Consider the following 21,089-nt stretch of genomic DNA (forward strand, 5'->3'; position numbering starts at 1 on the left):
TGCCATCGTGACACCAATATAGATGAACAGAATATGATGTGACTAGATCAACAATAGGATCACTAGAATATCAGTCAAGATAATACCCTCATGCCTTTACATGAGTTCCTCTCAAAATATAATGATTCCATCAATAAATGGATTTCCAAGGCAACATGTCTCCTTCAAATGGCATAGAAGCCAATGAAGCAAATAACAAGAATACGATGCAACAACATAGACAGATGATCAAAGGAGACAACAATAATGTAACATTCAGGCGTTAGCAGAGTAGCTACTTTCCTCAATAGGAAAGTTTCTCCTTTGGAATAATTCTCTCCCAAAAGGTAAACCCGTCACTGTATAAAAATCCAATAGTCGTACAAATACTAATATTCTCTGAATGGCTTTGGTCTTTACTCCAGCAACACCTACACGCTCTGTAAATATCCTCCAAACATGGGTGTAGGCATGAATTATTCATCCCTCCTCTACCTCTCTCTCATACACACACACACTCATCTTCTCCTTCTTGCTTTCTCTTGGAGATGTGGTTTGGAGCCGCACCAGCCAACTACAGGAGTGTCCTATTTATAGGAGCCGATCGTCGGTTGAACGGTAGAAATATCTGAGCTAAAATGACCCAACGGCCAACGCTTGGTCATTGTCCCTATGGTGAGGTAAAAGGGAACTTGGCCCTCAAACCAGATCAGGAGCATGTGTCCTTAAGTGCTAAGAAATGGTTGTCTACATGTACTGCCGTTGTAATATTTTCTTCTCACTCGTGCATGACACGTACAAGCAACTTTATCTAGCATGAAGCCCACATTGTGCTTCCCATTATTACATGCATGCACACATACTACTTCTACAGCCTGTTTGGTAACCACTCGGGCAGGGGAATGGGAGTTTTCACAAGGGTGTTTATGGAGGGATTAGGCATGGGAAGTAGAGTTTCACTCCCGTTCCCTTCTTTGGTATATGATGGGAGTTATCTTGGGATAAAACTCTACTCACGAATTAACATGGTACCCCTTGGAAGGAAATGAGTGGGAATTGGCTTCCTCAATCCCCATTCCCCTTCCCGCTTAAACTCCCATTCTCTCTAATCAAATAATGAACTTTTAATCTCCTTAACCATCAACTATCCTTCTCCATATCTAATTCCCCCGAAACAAACACACTTGTTAATTCATTGATTGTCTGGACAAGAGTCAAAGCAAATTTCAATTCATCTATTTCTCTCTCACAGTTACTTCTCTACCAATTCATTCATAGATGAATGCATGCACTTATTCTCATCCGACTAAATTACTATTAAACAAAAATTATTAGCATAATAAAATCATTAGAAAATGATTATCTATTACTATAAATTGAATAATTACCCAAAATATGGGTTATTACATCCTTCCCACCTTATAAGAATTTCGTCCTCGAAATTCAAAACTATACTATGAACTTTTCTTTTTTACACCTATTTCAGCTATACATGTGAAAGTTGTTCTAAATTATGTCTAAGAATTAATTAGGATGAAAAAATATTAAAATTTTCTAAATAGCTGGTGAAATAAAATTACTATCCCAACAATCAAACGAAATAGAGAGTTTTACTTTTTAAATCTAGTTAACTGTAGTGTACAACAAAAGAAATATTTGGTCACCAAGAGCTAGAAATTGTATATACATCATTTTTTTAACGTTCGGATATCCTATGACAGAACATTTTAGAGTTTAATTAGAAGTAACCATTGTAAAATTTGCTAAATTTTCTATTGACAACACAAAATAACTACACTATGCATGAATCAATTTATAAATCCCTAATAAAAGATCTAATTATAGTCTAGGATCCTAAAAATATATATAAACATTTGTAGTTTACGGAAATATGAATTTTTTTGTCAACAATTAGTTATAAATTTATTTGCAATCTACCCATTTATCTCAGCGCAACCTAAAACTTAAAGCTTTGATACCACTTTAACTATCACGCCCCGAGACCGAACCTAGGGGAGACAGCTGCCACATGCCTATAGACCTGATGCCTATAGTTACACAAGGCGTGATTAAGTAGGCATAAACCAACAGTGCATCACAAAAGCTCATGTATTCATTTTAAGAAAAAATTTAAATTTACAATTGCTGAAAAATACATTATATTATCTAATCGCTTCCCACCCAATGGTCAAGTCTATTATGTATGACGTCGTCTTCTGATGTGCTTATGTTAATCAACAACTACATCTAAAAAATAGAGAAAGCAAGGGTAAGTACGACAAATCATACTCAGCAAGCAAATATTTCACTATTCAACAAAAGTAGAATTTATGGAAGTTGATATAGTAACAATGGGTCAACTGTATTTAAAGGAGGATAAATAATGTGACAATTGTTGGAGCCAATTTCATCGGAAATAGATAAAGGAACCACATAAATGGATGTAATGAACATGGATCACGAAATTATTGGTATCACACATGACCGCAAGCTTCCCAACCCGGGAGTCACATGGGTGAAATTTCACACTTTTACACTCTTAAGAGGGGTACTCCAACATCGACAGTCTCGACTAGAACCACACAGGTGCTAGTAGAGCGGACCTCTTTAATCCCCGAAGAAATGACCACTCGACTTACTAGTGTCGATCGCTCTTACGGATCCATCATCGACACACTTTTGAACAAGTGTCGTTCTTTGCAAAGAGCCCAGACAGTCCCATACCTGACATGTGACCAGTAAAATATGTTTGTCATCATGACACCAACATAGATGAATAGAATATGACGTGACTGGATCAATAATAGGATCACTGGAATATCAGTTGACAATGCCCTCATGCCTTTACATGAGTTCCTCTCAAAATACACTGATTCCATTAATAAATGAATTTCCAAGGCAACATGTCTCCTTCAGATGGCATAGAAGCTGATGAAGCAAATAACAAGAATATGATGCAACATCATAGTCGGATGATCAAAGGAGACAACAATAACGTAAGCTTCAGGAGTTAGCAGAGTAGCTACTTGCCTCAATAGCAAAGTTTCTCCTTTGAAATAATTCTCTCCCAGAAGGTAAACTGTAAGTGCATCTAGTGCCCCTTAGTGATTTTAGTGTATTGAAGACTTATAGGTTAAGGGACTGATGTGTTTGTGAGTGTACACAGGTCTATAAGTCTATGAGGAGTTTGATATTTATAGATAAAGTCGACCCCTAAAAATGAAGTTCTTCGACTGAATACTTTTTATTTCTGAAGACTTTCTGAAGACTTTGAAAGTGAAGAAATTGGTGTGATCCTGAAGACTTGGTATTCATTCGAGGAACATGAAGCGTGAAGACTTTTGTTTTCGTAGTTTCATTCTCTCTTTCTTGAGTCATAGGAAACACCGTATTGTTAAAGGGGGTCGAGGAAATACTAAGGAAAAATTCCAAGTGATGCTCAACTCAAATCCTACACCTACCAATCCCTTTGAGTGAAGCCATTGGAAATCTCATACAGTTCAGTCAATTTCTTCAGTGACAGAGACGAAGTTCTTCTGGTCTCTGAGGAATTTGTTCTGACTGAGGAGTTAGGAATTCGCTAGTGCGGATCGCCTACATAGTGAGGAACATGATAGCCCTGAGGAATTTGATACTCAAAATTCCGACCGTTTCTATGCTATGCGCCAGCTGTCCCAAAATATCTACCCACCTAACGGTCATATCATTGAAGGGCATTTATGTCTTATCATGTCGGGCTGCTCTCTAGGCTATAAATAGCCGCCCCCTACAACCACTAGCTGGTTGGCTGCTCTGGGAGAAACTGACACTTGTCATTTAAGAGCATCCCATCCTCCGAGGACTTTGAGTGAAAATCATCAAGTGAGGAAAACCCAAACACAAACACCTACAAACCCAAAGTGATTGAGGATCACTGAAGAGATTGATCCTGCGTGGATCTGACGCTTGTTACCTTTGAAGACTATGCATCTTCTAGATGGTTAGGCGTCATGGTCTAGAGCATCCAAAAGGAAATTGTGGATCATCGAGTGACCGAGTCTGTGAAGGTTAGGAAGTCACCTGAAGACTTACCACGAGTGATTGGGCGAGGTCTATGTGACCTTAGCTCAAGGGGAATACGGTGAGTACTGAGTGTCCTGAGCTGCGTGTTCAGGACTGGGTGTCCGGGACTGTGTGTCCTTAGGTTTAAATACCTAGATTCCCTAACCAGACGTACAACTGTCACATCAGTTGGAACTGGTCTACCAAATCATTATCTTCACCAAGCTAACTGGTTTCAATTCCTCAACCCTTCTATTTCCTCATTTCTGTGTTGTGTGCTTGTTCATATCTGTTTGAAGACTTTGACTGAAGACTTTATCTATTTCCTAAGTTTAATTTCTTCAGTCTGTTTGTCTTTATCTTGTGTTATCCTGTGTCTATGCTCTCTGTACTTTGTGCTTGTTTTCATTTCATCATGAAGACCATGCTCATACACTGTTATGTTTACTTCTGAGTACTTATTCTGCTGCAAGCAAGTAGTTCTTCACTCGGGAATTTCCTCACCCTGAAATTCCTCAGTGAAGAATTCATAAAAATTGCCTATTCACCCCCCTCTAGTCGATATAACGCACTTTCAATTCGTATTAGAGCAAGGTACTCCCTTGTTCTGTGTGTTTTTTGTTTAACCGCCTAGAGTTTTAGTTATGTCAACCGCATGTATGATCAAGGTTTCTGCTGGGTGTCCTACCTTCGATGGGATGGACTACCCCTACTGGAAGAATAAGATGCGCATGCATCTTGAGGCAATTGATAACGATCTCTGGTACGTTGTGGAGAATGGTGTTCCCTCTGTCACTCCCACCATCAATGTTGCTGATGTGAAGAGATTCAAGCAACTCGACTCTCAAGCAAAGAATATCATATGTGGCCATCTGAGCAAAGGGTAGTATGGCAGAGTGAGTGCTTTGGAGACAACAAAGCTTATCTGGAACAGGCTGTCCAAGGTCAATGAGGGAGTCTCAACACAGCGTGACTCTCGAGTTGGCGTTCTACGCAATCTCTTCAACCGCTTCAAAAGACTCGACAATGAAAATGTTCAGCAAACCTTCGATCGCCTCACTGACATCTCAAATGAGCTTCAAGCACTTGGTGCCACTGATATCACCAACCATGGGGTGGTGAAGAAATTGCTGAGATCACTTGATTCCTCATATGATACCTTAGCATTGATGATACAAGAACGTGGAGACTATAAGTCGGTTGATCCCGCTGATATCCTCGAGAGACTAAACACTCATGAGTTCCAGCTTGCTGAGAAGAGAGATCTCTATGGACCAAGTTATGGTAGATCACGGGCTCTGAAGGCCAAGGCAATGTATGAATCTGAAGGTGAAGATTCTGGCCGCAGCCTTGGTGACCCTGATGAACTGAGCCAGGAGCTAGCAATGCTTGTGAGGAAGTTTTAGAAGTTCGCAAGACGTGGTCGCTTTGGTAAATCCTCAAGAAGTGGTGACTTGAGATCAGATTCCTCATCCCATGATTACAAGAAGAGACTCCGTCACAAATGCAAGAAACCTGGACACTACATTCAAGATTGTCCTTAGTGGGAAAAGGAATCAAAGAAGAATAAGTACAAGGATTACAGTTCTGATGATTCAAAGAAGAAGAAGAAATCTTCAAAGACCTCGTCATCAAAGTCTTCAAGGTCCTTGTCTCACAAGAAGAGCAGCTCCAAGAAGGCTCAGGCATTCATTGGCAAGGAAATGGACTATGAGGCTGAATCTGAGGAAAATGAGGAAGAGGGGCAATCTGAGGAGTCAAAATCTGGTGTGGCGAGCCTAGCCCTCGCTACCGTGTTCGTCAGCAAGTCCATCTTCAACTCTGAAGAAAAGGACCTCCCCAACACTACTGATGACGGCGATGAGGACTACGCTCCCACCTATTGCTTCATGGAAAAAGGCTCAAAGGTACTAAAATATCCCTCCTCTGAATCTAGTGAGGATGAATCTGATGAAAACCTCAAACCCAGCTATTCTAAACTTGCTAAGATTGATGTGAAACTGCAAAAGGCTCTTGAAAAGGTTCAAAACATGCTAGATAAAAGCGATGATATGTTGGGCGAGGAAATAGATCGCACTAAAATTTTGACTGGAAATCTTCAGAGACTTCAGTCCAAGTTTGACAATCTTCAAGGTCATCATAACACTCTCCTATCTGATCATGAGAAGCTTTCTTATGAATTTGTTCAAAAAAGCAAGATCTTGAGCAGTTAAGAGTGAGTTATGAAGATCTTTAGAAGGAGCATGATTCATTACTTGCTCAATAGATCAGCGCTACTCAGGATGAATTTATTCCTCCATGTTTGAAGTGCATTGAACGTGAAACTGCTAATTCTTCACCTGAATGCTCAAATGCTTCCATTGTTGCAAATTCTTCAACTGTCTCTGCTATCACTAATTCCTCATCTGAGGACATTGCTAGTATCACTGATGATGTTGGTGAAGGAAATATGCCCTAGAGGCAATAATAAAGTTATTATTTATTTCCTTATATCATGATAAATGTTTATTATTCATGCTAGAATTGTATTAACCGGAAACATAATACATGTGTGAATACATAGACAAATAGAGTGTCACTAGTATGCCTCTACTTGACTAGCTCATTAATCAAAGATGGTTATGTTTCCTAACCATGAACAAAGTGTTGTTATTTGATTAACGAGGTCACATCATTAGTTGAATGATCTGATTGACATGACCCATTCCATTAGCTTAGCATCCGATCGTTTAGTATGTCGCTATTGCTTTCTTCATGACTTATACATGTTCCTATGACTATGAGATTATGCAACTCCCGTTTACCGGAGGAACACTTTGTGTGCTACCAAACGTCACAACGTAACTGGGTGATTATAAAGGAGCTCTACATGTGTCTCCAAAGGTAGATGTTGGGTTGGCGTATTTCGAGATTAGGATTTGTCACTCCGACTGTCGGAGAGGTATCTCCGGGCCCTCTCGGTAATGCACATCACATAAGCCTTGCAAGCATTGCAACTAATGAGTTAGTTGCGGGATGATGTATTACAGAACGAGTAAAGAGACTTGCCGGTAACGAGATTGAACTAGGTATTGGATACCGACGATCGAATCTCGGGCAAGTAACATACCGATGACAAAGGGAACAACGTATGTTGTTATGCGGTCTGACCGATAAAGATCTTCGTAGAATATGTAGGAGCCAATATGGGCATCCAGGTCCCGCTATTGGTTATTGACCGGAGATGTGTCTCAGTCATGTCTGCATTGTTCTCGAACCGTAGGGTCCGCACGCTTAACGTTACGATGACAGTTATTATGAGTTTATGCATTTTGATGTACCGAAGTTAGTTCGGAGTCCCGGATGTGATCACGGACATGACGAGGAGTCTCGAAATGGTCGAGACATAAAGATTGATATATTGGAAGCCTATGTTTGGATATCGGAAGTGTTCCGGGTGAAATCGGGATTTTACCGGAGTACCGGGAGGTTACCGGAACCCCCCGGGAGGTATATGGGCCTTAGTGGGCTTTAGTGGAAAGGAGAAAGGGGCAGCCCAAGGTGGGCCGCGCGCCTCCCCCCTCCCCTAGTACTATTAGGACAAGGAGAGGTGGCCGGCCCCCCTCTCTCTTTCCCCCTCGGGGAATCCTATTCCAACTAGGATTGGGGGGGAGACCTACTCCCGGTAGGAGTAGGACTCCTACTGTGCCCTCCTCCTGGCCGGCCGCCCCTCCCCCTTGGATCCTTTATATACGGGGGAAGAGGGGCACTTCTAGACACACAAGTTGATCCTTGAGATCGTTCCTTAGCCGTGTGCGGTGCCCCCTGCCACCATATTCCACCTCGATCATATTGTAGCGGTGCTTAGGCGAAGCCCTGCGACGGTAGAACATCAAGATCGTCACCACGCCGTCGTGCTGACGGAACTCCTCCCTGACGCTTTGCTGGATCGGAGCCCGGGGATCGTCATCGAGTTGTACGTGTGCTAAGAACTCAGAGGTGCCGGAGTAAAGGTGCTTGGATCGGTCGGATCGGGAAGACGTATGACTACTTCCTCTACATTGTGTGAATGCTTCTGCAGTCGGTCTGCGTGGGTATGTAGACAACACTCTCCCCTCTCGTTGCTATGCATCACCATGATCTTGCGTGTGCGTAGGAAATTTTTTGAAATTACTGCGTTCCCCAACAGTGGCATCCGAGCCTAGGTTTTATGGTTTGATGTTATATGCACGAGTAGAACACAAGTGAGTTGTTGGTGATATAAGTCACACTGCCTACCAGCATGTCATACTTTGGTTCGGCTGTATTGTTGGACGAGACGACCCGGACCAACATTACGCGTACGCTTACGCGAGACCGGTTCTCCCGACGTGCTTTGCACATAGGTGGCTTGCGGGCGACTGTCTCTCCAACTTTAGTTGAACCGAGTGTGGCTACACCCGGTCCTTGCGAAGGTTAAAACGGAGTCTATTTGACAAACTATCGTTGTGGTTTTGATGCGTAGGTGAGATTGGTTCTTGCTTAAGCCCGTAGCAGCCACGTAAAACTTGCAACAACAAAGTAGAGGACATCAAACTTGTTTTTGCAGGGCATGTTGTGATGTGATATGGTCAAGGCATGATGCTGAATTTTATTGTATGAGATGATCATGTTTTGTAACCGAGTTATCGGCAACTGGCAGGAGCCATATGGTTGTCGCTTTATTGTATGCAATGCAATCGCGCTGTAATGCTTTACTTTATCACTAAGCGGTAGCGGTAGTCGTGGAAGCATAAGATTGGCGAGACGACAACGATGCTACGATGGAGATCAAGGTGTCGCGCCGATGACGATGGTGATCATGACGGTGCTTCGGAGATGGAGATCACAAGCACAAGATGATGGTGGCCATATCATATCACTTATATTGATTGCATGTGATGTTTATCCTTTTATGCATCTTATCTTGCATTGATTGACGATAGGATTATAAGATGATCTCTCACTAAATTATCAAGAAGTGTTCTCCCTGAGTATGCACCATTGCGAAAGTTCTTCGTGCTGAGACACCACGTGATGATCGGGTGTGATAGGCTCTACGTTCAAATACAACGGGTGCAAAATAGTTGCACACGCGGAATACTCAGGTTATACTTGACGAGCCAAGCATATACAGATATGGCCTCGGAACACGGAGACCGAAAGGTCGAGCGTGAATCATATAGTAGATATGATCAACATAGCGATGTTCACCAATGAAACTACTCCATCTCACGTGATGATCGGACATGGTTTAGTTGATTTGGATCACGTGATCACTTAGAGGATTAGAGGGATGTCTATCTAAGTGGGAGTTCTTAAGTAATTTGATTAATTGAACTTAAACTTATCATGAACTTAGTACCTGATAGTATCTTGCTTGTTTATGTTTGATTGTAGATAGATGTCTCGTGCTGTTGTTCCGTTGAATTTTAATGCGTTCCTTGAGAAAGCAAAGTTGAAAGATGATGGTAGCAATTAGACGGACTGGGTCCGTAACTTGAGGATTATCCTCCTTGTTGCTCAGAAGAATTACGTCCTGGAAGCACCGCTGGGTGCTAGGCCTGCTGTTGGAGCAACACCAGATGTTATGAACGTCTGGCAGAGCAAAGCTGATGACTACTCGATAGTTCAGTGTGCCATGCTTTACGGCTTAGAATCGGGACTTCAACGGCGTTTTGAACGTCATGGAGCATATGAGATGTTCCAGGAGTTGAAGTTAATATTTCAAGCAAATGCCCGGATTGAGAGATATGAAGTCTCCAATAAGTTCTATAGCTGCAAGATGGAGGAGAACAGTTCTGTCAGTGAGCATATACTCAAAATGTTTGGGTATAATAATCACTTGATTCAGATGGGAGTTAATCTTCCAGATGATTGCGTCATTGACAGAATTCTCCAATCACTGCCACCAAGCTACAAGAGCTTCATGATGAACTATAATATGCAAGGGATGAACAAGACTATTCCCGAGCTCTTTGCAATGCTGAAAGCTGCGGAGGTAGAAATCAAAAAGGAGCATCAAGTGTTGATGGTCAACAAGACCACTAGTTTCAAGAAAAAGGGCAAAGGGAAGAAGAAGGGGAACTTCAAGAAGAACAGCAAGCAAGTTGCTGCTCAAGAGAAGAAACCCAAGTCTGGACCTAAGCCTAAAACTGAGTGCTTCTACTGCAAGCAGACTGGTCACTGGAAGCGGAACTGCCCCAAGTATTTGGCGGATAAGAAGGATGGCAAGGTGAACAAAGGTATATGTGATATACATGTTATTGATGTGTACCTTACTAATGCTTGCAGTAGCACCTGGGTATTTGATACTGGTTCTGTTGCTAATATTTGCAACTCGAAACAGGGACTACAGATTAAGCGAAGATTGGCTAAGGACGAGGTGACGATGCGCATGGGAAACGGTTCCAAAGTCGATCTAATCGCGGTCGGCACGCTACCTCTACATCTACCTTCGGGATTAGTATTAGACCTAAATAATTGTTATTTGGTGCCAGCGTTAAGCATGAACATTATATCTGGATCTTGTTTAATGCTAGACGGTTATTCATTTAAATCAGAGAAGAATGGTTGTTCTATTTATATGAGTAATATCTTTTATGGTCATGCACCCTTGAAGAGTGGTCTATTCTTATTGAATCTCGATAGTAGTGATACACATATTCATAATGTTGAAGCCAAAAGATGCAGAGTTGATAATGATAGTGCAACTTATTTGTGGCACTGCCGTTTAGGTCATATCGGTGTAAAGCGCATGAAGAAACTCCATACTGATGGACTTTTGGAACCACTTGATTATGAATCACTTGGTACTTGCGAACCGTGCCTCATGGGCAAGATGACTAAAACACCATTCTCCGGTACTATGGAGAGAGCAACAGATTTGTTGGAAATCGTACATACAGATGTATGTGGTCCGATGAATATTGAGGCTCGTGGTGGATATCGTTATTTTCTCACCTTCACAGATGACTTAAGCAGATATGGGTATATCTACTTAATGAAACACAAGTCTGAAACATTTGAAAAGTTCAAAGAATTTCAGAGTGAAGTTGAAAATCATCGTAACAAGAAAATAAAGTTTCTACGATCTGATCGTGGAGGAGAATATTTGAGTTACGAGTTTGGTGTACATTTGAAAAATTGTGGAATAGTTTCGCAACTCACGCCACCCGGAACACCACAGCGTAATGGTGTGTCCGAACGTCGTAATCGTACTTTACTAGATATGGTGCGATCTATGATGTCTCTTACTGATTTACCGCTATCATTTTGGGGATACGCTCTAGAGACAGCCGCATTCACGTTAAATAGGGCACCATCAAAATCCATTGAGACGACGCCTTATGAACTGTGGTTTGGCAAGAAACCAAAGTTGTCGTTTCTGAAAGTTTGGGGCTGTGATGCTTATGTGAAAAAGCTTCAACCTGATAAGCTCGAACCCAAATTGGAGAAATGTGTCTTCATAGGATATCCAAAGGAAACTATTGGATACACCTTCTATCACAGATCTGAAGGCAAGACTTTTGTTGCTAAATTCAGAAACTTTCTAGAGAAGGAGTTTCTCTCGAAAGAAGTGAGTGGGAGGAAATTAGAACTTGACGAGGTAATTGTACCTGCTCCCTTACTGGAAAGTAGTACATCACAGAAAACTGTTTCAGTGACACCTACACCAGTTAGTGAGGAAGCTAATGATAATGATCATGAAACTTCAGATCAAGATACTATTGAACCTCGTAGATCAACCAGAGTGAGATCCGCGCCAGAGTGGTACAGTAATCCTGTTCTGGAAGTCATGCTACTAGATCATGATGAACCTACAAACTATGAAGAAGCGATGGTGAGCCCAGATTCCACAAAATGGCTTGAAGCCATGAAATCTGAGATGGGATCCATGTATGAGAACAAAGTATGGACTTTGGTTGACTTGCCCGATGATCGGCAAGCGATTGAGAATAAATGGATCTTCAAGAAGAAGACTGACGCTGACGGTAATGTTACTGTCTACAAAGCTCGACTTGTCACAAAAGGTTTTCGACAAGTTCAAGGGGTTGACTACGATGAGACCTTCTCACCTGTAGCGATGCTTAAGTCTGTCCGAATCATGTTAGCAATTGCCGCATTTTATGATTATGAAATTTGGCAAATGGATGTCAAAACTGCATTCCTGAATGGATTACTGGAAGAAGAGTTGTATATGATGCAACCAGAAGGTTTTGTCGATCCAAAGGGAGCTAACAAAGTGTGCAAGCTCTAGCGATCCATTTATGGACTGGTGCAAGCCTCTCGGAGTTGGAATAAACGCTTTGATAGTGTGATCAAAGAATTTGGTTTTATATAGACTTTCGGAGAAGCCTGTATTTACAAGAAAGTGAGTGGGAGCTCTGTAGCATTTCTGATATTATATGTGGATGACATATTACTAATTGGAAATGATATAGAATTTCTGGATGGCATAAAGGGATACTTGAATAAGAGTTTTTCAATGAAAGACCTCGGTGAAGCTGCTTACATATTAGGCATAAAGATCTATAGAGATAGATCAAGACGCTTAATTGGACTTTCACAAAGCACATACCTTGACAAGATTTTGAAGAAGTTCAAAATGGATCAAGCAAAGAAAGGGTTCTTACCTGTGTTACAAGGTGTGAAGTTGAGTCAAACTCAATGCCCGACCACTGCAGAAGATAGAGAGAAAATGAAAGATGTTCCCTATGCTTCAGCCATAGGCTCTATCATGTATGCAATGTTGTGTACCAGACCTGATGTGTGCCTTGCTATAAGTTTAGCAGGGAGGTACCAAAGTAATCCAGGAGTGGATCACTGGACAGCGGTCAAGAACATCCTGAAATACCTGAAAAGGACTAAGGATATGTTTCTCGTATATGGAGGTGACAAAGAGCTCATCGTAAAAGGTTACGTTGATGCGAGCTTTGACACTGATCGGAACGATTCTAAATCGCAAACTGGATACGTGTTTACATTAAACGGTGGAGTTGTCAGTTGGTGCAGTTCTAAACAAAGCGTCGTAGCAGGATCTACATGTGAAGCGGAGTACATAGCTGCTTCGGAAGCAGCGGATGAAGGAGTCTGGATGAAGGAATTCATATCCGATCTAGGTGTCATACCTAGTGCATCGGGTCCAATGAAAATCTTTTGTGACAATACTGGTGCAATTGCCTTGGCAAAGGAATCCAGATTTCACAAGAGAACCAAGCACATCAAGAGACGCTTCAATTCCATCCGGGATCTAGTCCAGGTGGGAGGACATTGCTAGTATCACTGATGATGTTGGTGAAGGAAATATGCCCTAGAGGCAATAATAAAGTTATTATTTATTTCCTTATATCATGATAAATGTTTATTATTCATGCTAGAATTGTATTAACCGGAAACATAATACATGTGTGAATACATAGACAAACAGAGTGTCACTAGTATGCCTCTACTTGACTAGCTCATTAATCAAAGATGGTTATGTTTCCTAACCATGAACAAAGTGTTGTTATTTGATTAACGAGGTCACATCATTAGTTGAATGATCTGATTGACATGACCCATTCCATTAGCTTAGCACCCGATCGTTTAGTATGTTGCTATTGCTTTCTTCATGACTTATACATGTTCCTATGACTATGAGATTATGCAACTCCCGTTTACCGGAGGAACACTTTGTGTGCTACCAAACATCACAACGTAACTGGGTGATTATAAAGGAGCTCTACATGTGTCTCCAAAGGTAGATGTTGGGTTGGCGTATTTCGAGATTAGGATTTGTCACTCCGATTGTCGGAGAGGTATCTCTGGGCCCTCTCGGTAATGCACATCACATAAGCCTTGCAAGCATTGCAACTAATGAGTTAGTTGCGGGATGATGTATTACAGAACGAGTAAAGAGACTTGCCGGTAACGAGATTGAACTAGGTATTGGATACCGACGATCGAATCTCGGGCAAGTAACATACCGATGACAAAGGGAACAACGTATGTTGTTATGCGGTCTGACCGATAAAGATCTTCGTAGAATATGTAGGAGCCAATATGGGCATCCAGGTCCCGCTATTGGTTATTGACCGGAGATGTGTCTCAGTCATGTCTGCATTGTTCTCGAACCGTAGGGTCCGCACGCTTACCGTTACGATGACAGTTATTATGAGTTTATGCATTTTGATGTACCGAAGTTAGTTCGGAGTCCCGGATGTGATCACGGACATGACGAGGAGTCTCGAAATGGTCGAGACATAAAGATTGATATATTGGAAGCCTATGTTTGGATATCGGAAGTGTTCCGGGTGAAATCGGGATTTTACTGGAGTACCGGGAGGTTACCGGAACCCCCCGGGAGCTATATGGGCCTTAGTGGGCTTTAGTGGAAAGGAGAAAGGGGCAGCCCAAGGTGGGCCGCACGCCTCCCCCCTCCCCTAGTACTATTAGGACAAGGAGAGGTGGCCGGCCCCCCTCTCTCTCTTTTCCCCTCGGGGAATCCTATTCCAACTAGGATTGGGGGGGAGTCCTACTCCCGGTAGTAGGACTCCTCCTGCACCCTCCTCCTGGCCGGCCGCCCCCTCCCCCTTGGATCCTTTATATACGGGGGCAGAGGGGCACTTCTAGACACACAAGTTGATCCTTGAGATCGTTCCTTAGCCGTGTGCGGTGCCCCCTGCCACCATATTCCACCTCGATCATATTGTAGCGGTGCTTAGGCGAAGCCCTGCGACGGTAGAACATCAAGATCGTCACCACGCCGTCGTGCTGACGGAACTCCTCCCCGACGCTTTGCTGGATCGGAGCCCGGGGATCGTCATCGAGCTGTACGTGTGCTAAGAACTCGGAGGTGTCGGAGTAAAGGTGCTTGGATCGGTCGGATCGGGAAGACGTATGACTACTTCCTCTACGTTGTGTGAACGCTTCCGCAGTCGGTCTGCGTGGGTACGTAGACAACACTCTCCCCTCTCGTTGCTATGCATCACCATGATCTTGCGTGTGCGTAGGAATTTTTTTGAAATTACTGCGTTCCCCAACAGTTGGGCTGAAGGAATTGTATATGACAGGCATGTACAAAAGCCTCAAAGGGCATCAGGCTCTTTGCGACGTGCTTAAAAAGCAGATCCTCAACAGGAACCCTAGGAAAGAGGGTATTGCCTTTGAGAGGAAACTCAATGCTGATGGGACCTACTAGAAACCTGGGCAGTATCCCAAAACCTCATGGGTTGCTGCAAAGGGACCTTCGGTGGATCCATCTACTTTATCTAGCTTTACATGTGAATCTTCATATTCTTCTGATGAGTCATTTGACTCCAATTATAAAATGTTCAAAAATCAGAATGGTGAAGTATTTGCTAGATATGTTGGCACTAACTGCGGGAACGGTTCTCCTATGAAGAAAATCTGGGTTCCCAAAAGGTGCCTTGAAAATCTTCAGGTGAATGTCATCATGACACCACCTGTGAAGAGTAGGAACCCCAGATCAAATTCTTCATATGGACCAAATTCTTCATATGGATCCAAGTCCTCATACAGACCAAACTCCTCACATGGACAAATTCCTCAAAAGGATCAAAGTCCTCATATGAACATCGTCATGCTAACCCGTCTGTTTCGCAGGGAAGATCTAAGGATTATGGATATGTGCATTATTCTTCAAATCATTATGTTCATAAGTCCTTGAAGAATTTCTCTGCTTACTCCTATGCTTACCCTAACCCCTCTTATGTGAAACGAAGTGGATTGGCATCTATGCCACCTTTCTCTTATGGAGCTCACGGAATGATGAACTCTTTGCCACCCCTTCAGATGTGGGTGGTGAAGAAAAAGAACTAACCTCTTATGCAGGGTCAGGTCTCCAAACGAACTTAATCGTCTGAAGAATTTGCTGGAGACCTGAATTTGCTTGAAAGGACGCAAGCTAATCATGAAGAAATGAATTTTCATTTCTCATGTCCTCATACTACTTTATCTGTTCTATTTCTTGATGAAATTGATCTGATGAAATTGATACCATATTCTTCACTGCTGAAGTATATGAGTTCGTAAGTTGCACTAGTTCATCTGCAGGATGATCAACCCAAAGCCACTGAGTGGGTCCTCGATAGTGGATGTACAAATCACATGACTGGTGACATGAGCTTATTGATGGACTCTGCTTTATCTCCATCACATCTAAAGCATATCACCTACGCTGACAAAGGCAAAAGCAAGGTATTGGGTCTAGGTAAGGTTGCAATCTCAAAGGATCGACACATGGACAAAGTCATGCTTGTCGAGTCCTTAGGGTTCAACCTCATGTCTGTCTCAATGCTTTGTGATCTTGATATGGTTGTTGTATTTGGCAAGTATCGTTGTGTTCTGATCATGGAAGCTGACAATTGCAAAGTCTTCGAAGGCTTTAGGAGAGGAGATTTGTATATTGTTGATTTATCTATAGAACCACAACCTGCTACATGTCTACTTGCAAAAGCTTCAGAAGGCTGGCTATGGCATCGACGACTTGGTCATGCTGGCATGAGGAATCTGCATACGTTCGCGAAGAAGAAGCATGTCATTGGCATCGAGGGTGTCAAATTCCTCAAGGACCATTTGTGTGGAGCCTGTGAAGCTGGAAATATGACCAAGGCCAAGCATCCAGCAAAGACTATCATGACTACTACTCGACCATTTGAATTGCTTCACATGGATCTCTTTGGCCCTACTCACTATGCCACATTTACTAATGCTGCATCTTTATATGGCTTTGTCATTGTTGATGATTATTCTCGATATACATGGGTGCATATCATCACTTACAAAACTGAAGTACAGGAAGTCTTCAAATGATTTTCCTCGAGGGCTTCAACCAACTTTGGTGTGAAAATCAAGCACATCGGAAGTGATAATGGAACTGAGTTCAAGAACACTGGTCTTGATGACTATCTTGATGAACTTGGTACTACTCATGAGTTATCTGCTCCTTATACTCCTCAGCAAAATGGCATCGTGGAGTGCAAGAACAGGACTCTTGTTGAGATGGCCTGCACTATGCTTGATGAGTCCAAGACGCCTCCTCGCTTTTGGCCTGAGGCAATTGATACTGCGTGCCACATCATCAACAGGGTATATCTTCACAAATTCTTCAAGAAGAGTACATATGAACTCCTCACCGACAAGAAACCCAATGTGAGTTATTTCAAAGTCTTCGGTGCAAAATGTTGGATTAGAGATCCTCATCACAATTCTAAATTTGCACCGAAAGCACATGAAGGTTTGATGCTCGGTTATGGTAAAGACTCGCACACCTACAGAGTCTTCAACACCTATCACCACAAGGTTGTTGAAACTGTAGATGTGCGGTTCGATGAGACTAATGGCTCACAAAGAGAGCACCTACCTCCTGTGACAGATGAAATACCTCCTGAGGAATCTATTAAGTTCAAGGCTACTGAGGATGTCATTCCTACCAAAGAATCAGCTGAAGAAGTCATTCCAGAACATGAAGAATGTCATGCTGATGCACCTGAGGAAAATGGTGCTGAAGAAAATACTGATCAGATTCCTCAATGACAACCCGCTCATCCTCGCATTGCAAATGAAGTGTAAATTGAGAAAATCATCAGCGACATCAACATTCCAGGTCCTCTTACGCTCAAGAGCTTCACATTTATCTAACTTTTGTGGGCACTTTGCTTTTGTCTCTATCACAGAGCCCACTAAGGTAGATGAAGCATTTCTGGAGCCTGAGTGGATTCAAGCTATGCAAGAGGAATTACATCAATTCGAGCTCAACAACGTCTGGGAACTGGTCAAATGTCCGGATCCTCGCAAGCACAACATCATCGGCACAAAGTGGATCTACCACAACAAGCAAGATGAAAATGGCCTTGTGGTGAGGAATAAGGCACGGCTTGTAGCTCAAGGCTACACACAGGTTGAAGGAATTGATTTCGATAAAAAATTTGCACCTGTTGCTAGACTTGAAGCTATTCGCATATTACTTGCTTATGCTAACCATCATGATATCATCTTATATCAAATGGATGTGAAAAGTGCATTCCTCAATGGTAAGCTTGAGGAAGAAGTATATGTTGCTCAGCCCCCGGGTTTTGAAGATCCAAAGCATCCTGACAAAGTCTTCAGACTCAATAAGGCCATCTATGGCCTCAAGCAGGCCCCACGGGTGTGGTATGATACTTTGAAGGAATTCCTCATGAAGAAAGGCTTCAAACCCTGTTCACTTGACCCAACTTTTTTCACTAAATTTTATGATGGTGGATTGTTTGTGTGCCAAATTTATGTTGATGATATCATTTTTGGCAGTACTGACCAACATTACAATGATGAATTTGCCTATATGATGAGTGAAGAATATAAAATGTCTATGATGGGAGAATTGAAATTCTTCTTAGGTCTTCAGATTCGTCAACAGTGCAGTGTCATATTCATATCTCGGGAGAAATACCTCAAGGATGTACTGAGGAAATTCGACATGCAAGATTGCAAAGGATTCAAAATCCCTATGCCCACAAATGGCCATCTATGCACTGATGAAAATAGTATTGACTTTGATCAAAAGTATACCACTCCATGATTGGTTCTTTATTGTACTTATGTGCATCTAGGAAGATATTATGCTTAGTGTTTGCATGTGTGCCCTATTTCAAGCTACACCGAAGGAATCACACCACAAGGCTGTGAGGCATATTCTTCGATATCTAGCTCACACACCAACACTTGGATTATGGTATCCCAAGGGCTCGGCTTTTGATCTCATTGGATATTCAAACTCTGACTATGCTGGTAACGGTGTGGACCGCAAGTCAACATCTGGCACATGCCATTTCCTCGGACGATCCTTGGTCTGTTGGTCCTTGAAGAAACAGAACTGTGTATCACTGTCTACTGCTGAAGCTGAGTACATTGCTGCTGGTTCTTGCTGTGCTCAACTGCTATGGATGAAGGAAACTCTCAAGGACTATGGCGTCAATGTGAAGAATGTGCCACTCTACTGTGACAATGAGAGTGCCATCAAGATTACTCATAACCCAGTTCAGCACTCAAAGACAAAGCACATTTAGATTCATCATCATTTTCTTCGTGATCATGTGTTGAAGGGCGACATCTCTATTGAGCATGTGAAGACTGAAGAACAGCTAGCCGATATCTTCACTAAGCCCTTGGATGAGAAGAGATTTAGCAAGTTGCGGTGTGAGCTAAATATCCTAGAATCTTCGAATGTTCTTTGAAAAGGACACTCATCCTAACACTTATGCAAAATTGATGACTTAGATGTGCAACACATGAAGAAACATTTTTCTTCATCAATGAAGAATAACACTCTAAGTGTGAAGAAATTAACAAAGAATTTGATTCTCAGAACCCTACGACAATTGTACGCGATGTCTGAAATCATCATTCTTATACGGTGGGTCATGCCACCACCAAAAGTTGAAAATCTTCAATTTGAGTTGTTTATTTTGCTTTGAAATTCCTCTGTTGTTTTTCAACTTGCATTGTCTTCATCATTTCCGTCATTTTTCTTCATTGGCTATATATATATATATATATATATATATATATATATATATATATATGTGTGTGTGTGTGTGTGTGTGTGTGTGTGTGAGAGAGAGAGAGAGAGAGAGTTTATGTCCACTACAACATTCACTTATTGCTATTTCTTCAAGTTGCTTGTTCTGTAAGTGAATGTGATCGGACCCTTTCCCCCTCTATGCTAAACTCAACCCAGTCTATTCACAAATTCTTCATGTGCGTTTTGTTGAAACTCGTCCAAAATCTTCACTATGTCCTTGTCAGCTGAAGAAATTGCGAACGGAACTTTAAACTTATCTTATCTGAATTTTCGGCCTTTGCCTCTCAAATCGTTACACATTCCATGATAATACTTATCCTATTCACCCACGATCGGACACAATCGTTACCTCTCAGTACGTGGGTGACACACGTCAAGTGAATGAGAAGGGTCAGGGACACGTTCGTCCTATTTCCTCGGGCGAGCAGTTTTTCACTTCGGCTATAAATACCCCTCTCCCTTCCTCACTTAACTTTTACTCCCCTCGACCTCCCTCCCTCGCTCGAGCTCTCAAACCCTAGAGTCGTCGTTACTTCCATCGTCGCCAGTGAGGAAGAGCTTCACTGCCTCGACTTCGTCGCCGCCGTACTCTCGCCGAACACGGATTTCTTCACTCCGCCGCTGCTGTAGTTGTCTTCCTCAGCCAAGTTAGGGCGTGGAAGATCTGAACCGACGAGCTTCAAATCTACACTTCCTAGTTCGTTGTGTTCTTTGTCCAGGGTAATTAAAAGTTATTTTTACTACCCTTGTTGATTCAGATGTTTTCTTCAAATCTTCAAAAGGTTTTTTCTTCAAATCCTCACACACTGGACACCTCACATATCATCTGTTCTTGATCTGTTTCTCTAAGCAAATTTTTCTTCAAGATTCCTCAATTGTGTGGATTTTTAAATCTATACAACTCTGGAACCTAAGTCAAAGAACGCTTAGTGAAATTCCCCAAGATTCATCCGGTCAAATTCCTCAAACTTGTTCTTATTGCAAAATCTTCTGAGAACGCATATGACCTCTCCAAATTCCTCGCAACTATACTCTGTTCACAGGTACACATATCCGTTGCTGAATCATTAGGTTCTCATCAACTTAACTCATTTGCAGCGTTCCTCAAAGAAAAGTTGCATACCTCTTCAGAGAACTCAATCGTTCAAAACCCTCAGCTGAAGAAAATGGCAGATGGCAAGAAACCTCAGAAGGGAGGAAGAAGCTGGAAGTCAACACTGCGTTTGAAATCCTTGAGGATATATACAAGGATTATTGCACTCTTGATGAGGCCACCCATGAAAAGGAAACTAAGAATGAGCGCAAAGTGCGCATCCAAAGGATAGAGAGGAGATGGGCACAGGAATGGAGGGAATACAGATATGTTACTCCCAAGTATATGAAGAAATTCGCTCTTAATCCTCCATGCCCAAGACCTCCGTTGGCACCTGGCGAGTAGCCAATTCCACCAGCCTCAAGCGTGGTGAGGATTATCCTGGTGAATGGGCCAAGCGCCATGCCAAGCTAG

Source organism: Triticum aestivum, chromosome 7A, assembly GCF_018294505.1.
Source record: "Triticum aestivum cultivar Chinese Spring chromosome 7A, IWGSC CS RefSeq v2.1, whole genome shotgun sequence".
In the NCBI taxonomy this organism is placed as follows: domain Eukaryota; kingdom Viridiplantae; phylum Streptophyta; class Magnoliopsida; order Poales; family Poaceae; genus Triticum; species Triticum aestivum.